The sequence below is a fragment of the Borostomias antarcticus genome (assembly GCF_949987555.1).
Source record: "Borostomias antarcticus genome assembly, chromosome: 22".
In the NCBI taxonomy this organism is placed as follows: Eukaryota; Metazoa; Chordata; class Actinopteri; order Stomiiformes; family Stomiidae; genus Borostomias; species Borostomias antarcticus.
The window spans coordinates 20,135,731-20,141,730 of NC_140255.1; the positions used below are offsets into that span (position 1 = coordinate 20,135,731).

The following is a 6,000-nucleotide window of genomic DNA, read 5'->3' on the forward strand; positions in this document are numbered from 1 at the left end:
TCTCCTCTGCTCTGTCATACACGTTCTCCTCAGTTCTATCAAAGACGTTCTCCTCAGTTCTGTCCAGACACGTTCTCCTCAGTTCTGTCCAGACACGTTCTCCTCAGTTCTGTCCAGACACGTTCTCCTCAGTTCTGTCCAGACACATTCTCCTCAGTTCTGTCCAGACATGTTCTCCTCAGTTCTCTCCAGACACGTTCTCCTCTGCTCTGTCATACACGTTCTCCTCAGTTCTATCAAAGACGTTCTCCTCAGTTCTGTCCAGACACGTTCTCCTCAGTTCTGTCCAGAAACGTTCTCCTCAGTTCTGTCCAGAAACGTTCTCCTCAGTTCTGTCCAGACACGTTCTCCTCTGCTCCGTCATACACATTCTCCTCAGTTCTGTCCAGAAACGTTCTCCTCAGTTCTGTCCAGAAACGTTCTCCTCAGTTCTGTCCAGAGAGGGCACATGCCAACGACATTGTATTCCCTCGGCCTACAGAATCTAGCAATGTGCTTTTGAGCACTTCCAGTCGATAAGTGTCGTGGTAAGCAAAAAATTACCGCCCATTGACATTCATTCAGTTGAGACTTAGGCTCATGAGCAAAATACTTTTCCTCATTCTGTATGGTGCCCAGTTTCGATACCTGTGCGGAATTTGGGGGGGAGACGGGCATACAATGGACTTGAACGGAATTAACTATTAGCTCCAACAGAATGGAATGAACTAAGGCCTTGTCCACACAAGCCCGTGTAGGGGAGAGCCGGGACGAAAGTAACGGAGGACGAAAGTATCCTAGAACGGAAATTACAGTCAATAATAGTGAAGGACGTGTGCAAGTTGTGTGTCATAAAACATGGAATCTCTACCTCTATTAATTTCGAAGTAAATTGGATCAAACGAAAAAGTGTTACTTTCGTCCCGGCTCTCCCCTACTTTTGCAACCGAAGTTTTTCGGTCTCCGGTTTCACAAATATCTTCGTCCCCACGAGTGGCGTGATAGAAAATTATATCTTCCACACAAATATATGTATACATATATTGTATACATGTATACATGTACATATATGTATAAGTATACGTGATGAAAGAGTATACGTGATGAAAGAGTATAAGTGATGAAAGAGTATACGTGATGAAAGAGTATAAGTGATGGAAGAGTATAAGTGATGAAAGAGTATAAGTGATGAAAGAGTATAAGTGATGAAAGAGTATACGTGATGAAAGAGTATACGTGATGAAAGAGTATACGTGATGAAAGAGTATACGTGATGAAAGAGTATACGTGATGAAAGAGTATAAGTGATGAAAGAGTATACGTGATGAAAGAGTATAAGTGATGAAAGAGTATACGTGATGAGAGTATACGTGATGAAAGAGTATACGTGATGAAAGAGTATAAGTGATGAAAGAGTACAAGTGATGAGAGTATAAGTGATGAAAGAGTATAAGTGATGAAAGAGTATACGTGATGAAAGAGTATACGTGATGAAAGAGTATAAGTGATGAAAGAGTATAAGTGATGAAAGAGTATAAGTGATGAAAGAGTATACGTGATGAAAGAGTATAAGTGATGAGAGTATAAGTGATGAAAGAGTATAAGTGATGAAAGAGTATACGTGATGAAAGAGTATAAGTGATGAAAGAGTATAAGTGATGAAAGAGTATAAGTGATGGAAGAGTATAAGTGATGAAAGAGTATACGTGATGAAATAGTATACGTGATGAAAGAGTATAAGTGATGAAAGAGTATAAGTGATGAAAGAGTATAAGTGATGAAAGAGTATAAGTGATGAAAGAGTATAAGTGATGAAAGAGTATACGTGATGAAAGAGTATAAGTGATGAGAGTATAAGTGATGAGAGTATAAGTGATGAAAGAGTATAAGTGATGAAAGAGTATACGTGATGAAAGAGTATAAGTGATGAAAGAGTATAAGTGATGAAAGAGTATACGTGATGAAAGAGTATACGTGATGAAAGAGTATACATGATGAAAGAGTATAAGTGATGAAAGAGTATAAGTGATGAAAGCGTATAAGTGATGAACGAGTATAAGTGATGAAAGAGTATACGTGATGAAAGAGTATAAGTGATGAAAGAGTATACGTGATGAAAGAGTATAAGTGATGAAAGAGTATAAGTGATGAAAGCGTATAAGTGATGAAAGAGTATAAGTGATGAAAGAGTATAAGTGATGAGAGTATAAGTGATGAAAGAGTATACGTGATGAAAGAGTATACGTGATGAAAGAGTATAAGTGATGAAAGAGTATACGTGATGAAAGAGTATACGTGATGAAAGAGTAAACTGAGTGATTGAGAGCAGGAGGAAGCTGGTTTGGAAGGGCGGATATTGAGAAATGTAATAAATAAATAAAAAGTGAATGTGAAGTTAGAACGTGGGCAGGACAAGGAGGAGAAGAGCGAGAACGCAAATGGGATGCAGATTAATTTTGGGAACATGCACAAAGCTCGGGGCAGTCGTGAGTTTATTTGAAGGCAGCCATTATTCCATCTGCTTGGGTAGCACTTCTTTGCTGGAAGCCACTTCAGTTTAATTTGATGCTCAGCCAACAGTATGACCTGCAATCTAGTAATGAGTGCATTATAGTTCCCATAATGCCTTTCTCCTTTGCAGCGGAGGGAGCTGACATTGATAATCAAGGGGCTTGATTTCCTTCTATTTCCCCCTCTAATTGATATATGAAAATAAACATGAGTGATTACTGGCACGCCACAGGACCGCCGTCATCCAGAGAATTAAAAGTGAAACAGGATTAATGTGGGCAGATGGGCTCCAGTCATTACAATTCTGCTCACTTGTCCGGTTCACTCCTGGCATTCATATCATCTGTTGTGGTTGCCCTCCAGCAGCTCAGCAAAACAATGCTTTATCATTTAATTTAGAATGATTGAAAAGTTTACAGAGGCACTCAAAGAAAAAGAAATTGCTTTCAAGGATGGCGTTTTTTCCTTCTGTGTGTGTGAGTGTGTGTGATGGAGGAGCAGGAACAGATGCCGCCCGTCATCGTGGCGTGATTCACTCAGCAAGGGCACGCCGCTGACTTCTGCCTCGCATTATGAGGAGGAAGATTAACAGGAGATTCACAAAAGCTATGGAGGCAGCAATTTATAACCTTTTCAACAGCAAGGCTACATAACACTGTCCTTCAGTAACCTTTATGACAACAAACTGTGGGACAAATGCATGAAGCTGGATAAGAAATGTTTTTATAATGTTTGTTATATAATTGTGTTACTCCAACAGTAGCTTTAAATGATTACATTTGAATGATTTTGTAGGAACTTAGTGACATCTCTTGCTGTGGGTGCTCTTCGCTAGGGTACTTTAATTTATTTTATCTGACACCTGTTTTGATTTGGTTGTTATTGTGAATAATTACTATTGAAGGCCGCTGTTTGTGTGTGCTATAAAATATTCTGCAAACATGTTTCCTTTAGGAAGCTGAATGGCGGCCCTAGTGGCCAGGCCCTGACCCCTGACCCCTGACCCCTGTGCTCTGAGCTGGTCTGGGTTCAGTAGTAGTGGCCAGGCCCTGACCAGTGCTGTGCTCTGAGCTGGTCTGGGGTCAGTAGTAGGGGCCAGGCCCTGACCAGTGCTGTGCTCTGAGCTGGTCTGGGGTCAGTAGTAGTGGCCAGGCCCTGACCAGTGCTGGGAAACCGGGCCCAAGTGCATTTATGGAAGTGCCTTCAATCATTTCTGCTTCAAGATCAAATAGTGCAAAATTCTTTGAAATTCTAATAATGTCAGTTCACAAGACTGCTCCCTTTGATTCTCCTCACACGGTCTTGACCAGTAGATAGGGCTGCTATGGGCTGGGCTGTGCTGTGCTGTGCTGTGCTGGGCTGGGCTGGGCTGGGCTGGGCTGGGCTGGGCTGGACTGGGCTGGGCAGTGAAATTATTCTTATTATTCTTATTTTTTTTTTAAATCTGTTTAAATAGTTTATTATTGTTATATCAGAGATAAGGACTTTGATTATAGCCTATCCTAGGCCTAAACTAGACTCTGTTGTGCTGATAACTGAATGACATGGATCAAACATTTGATCAGTTGTGTTTCAGTTGTTAAAATATACTTTCATAATTATTTCATATTTCAAAATAGCCGGATATTATATAGGCTAGTGAGAGGCTGAGCATGCGTAGCTGAAATAGCTAGCGTTAGCTAGATATACTACACTGAGCTAACAAGCTAGCTACCGGTCCTCCTCTGCTCAAACAAACGCTACAGTTCACATAGGCTATTGCAGCAGGTAGGCTACGACAATAAAACAAAATCCAATAACTGTCTCAATACACCAGTTAACTAGGGACAAAAGCCCTCGGTGCTGCTTACGTTCGTTGCTTGCCTACTATCTGGCTCCTCAGCGCGCTCCAAACTTTCTCTCCCTCTCCGCGTTGTCTAGACGTCTAGACAGACAGCTCTCTCTCTCTCTCCCTCTCCGCGTGGTCTAGACGTCTAGACTGACAGCAGGTGCGAGACTGCAAGAGCATGTCTCTGTCTCTCTCTCCCTCGTAGTGTCATGTCAACAAGCAGACAGGATTTTGGCTAACGATTCCAAGGAATCGATTCACTGGAATCCGGTTCTCAACAGGAACTAGTTTTCGATGCGCATCCCTAGTAGAGAGTGTGTGTTTCCTGGGAGTGTTGTGAGTGTGTGTTTCCTGGGAGTGTGGTGTTGAGAGTGTGTGTGTCCTGGGAGTGTTGTGAGTGTGTGTGTCCTGGGAGTGCTGAGTGTGTGTTTCCTGGGAGTGTTGAGAGTGTGTGTGTCCTGGGAGTGTTGAGTGTGTGTTTCCTGGGAGTGTTGTGTTGGGAGTGTGTGTGTCCTGGGAGTGTTGAGAGTGTGTGTTTCCTGGGAGTGTTGAGAGTGTGTGTGTCCTGGGAGTGTTGTGTTGGGAGTGTGTGTGTCCTGGGAGTGTTGAGAGTGTGTGTGTCCTGGGAGTGTTGAAAGTGTGTGTTTCCTGGGAGTGTTGAAAGTGTGTGTAGAAGGCAGTGTAGAAGGCCTCTAGCTCTGGTGTGTGTAACAGGGTTGTCTCTGGTGTGTGTGTGTGTGTGTGTGTGTGTGTGTGTGTGTGTGTGTGTGTGTGTGTATCCTCTCCTGACTCCTGTTCCTTCATGGAAGAACAGCACGGAACACAGTTTCTAACAACAGCTCCAGTGGTGAGATGAGACTGGCTGTTCCAGGACCAGTTCAGTACTGGCTGTTCCAGGAGCAGTTCAGTACTGGCTGTTCCAGGAGCAGTTCAGTACTGGCTGTTCCAGGAGCAGTTCAGTACTGGCTGTTCCAGGAGCACAGGTTCAGTACTGGCTGTTCCAGGAGCAGTTCAGTACTGGCTGTTCCAGGAGCAGTTCAGTACTGGCTGTTCCAGGAGCAGTTCAGTACTGGCTGTTCCAGGAGCAGTTCAGTACTGGCTGTTCCAGGAGCAGTTCAGTACTGGCTGTTCCAGGAGCAGTTCAGTACTGGCTGGACGCCAGGACAAGTGTCTTTGTTTGGAAAGTTGTGGGCGTGGATCTGGGCTTCTCAGTGAGATCTAAATGGTCACCCACATATTACTGGCTTTTCTGAAATATATTCACTACATGTGCTTCTGTTCTGTCCTGTGGACCACATGGTTATAATGCCTTGAATCTCCCTGTTCACTCATGGTGTTGATGAAGAGTAGAGGCAGACAGGTCTGTTCTCACTCACGGTTAGCTCTTCAGAAGAGGCCCGGACTCCTGATGTCCTGGTTCAGGTCTAATATGCTCAACTATCAGCCGTCTGCAGCAGCTGACCTAATCAATCCCACTCTCAAATGCTACCTTGAAGTTCCAAAGGAAATGCAAGTGGGGTTCCACCAAACGGCTCTCCTCAAAGGACTGGGAAGATGAGTCCATCTCCATTTCCTGGATGGGATTAGCCTTGAGCTGAGTCGGTCTGTCTGAACCCCCCCTCTCCCCACAAAAGAAAGGTGACAGTTTGAGGAGGATTCCAGACTCTCTGTCTGTCTGTCTC

At 43.6% G+C, this 6,000-nt stretch overlaps 1 protein-coding gene across 1 annotated transcript in view; it reads left to right on the top strand.

The window, feature by feature from the left end:
* atrnl1b (attractin-like 1b) overlaps positions 1–6,000 on the top strand; it is a 120,866-nt gene that overhangs the window by 79,256 nt on the left and 35,610 nt on the right. The gene's annotated exons all lie outside the window — the stretch shown is intronic.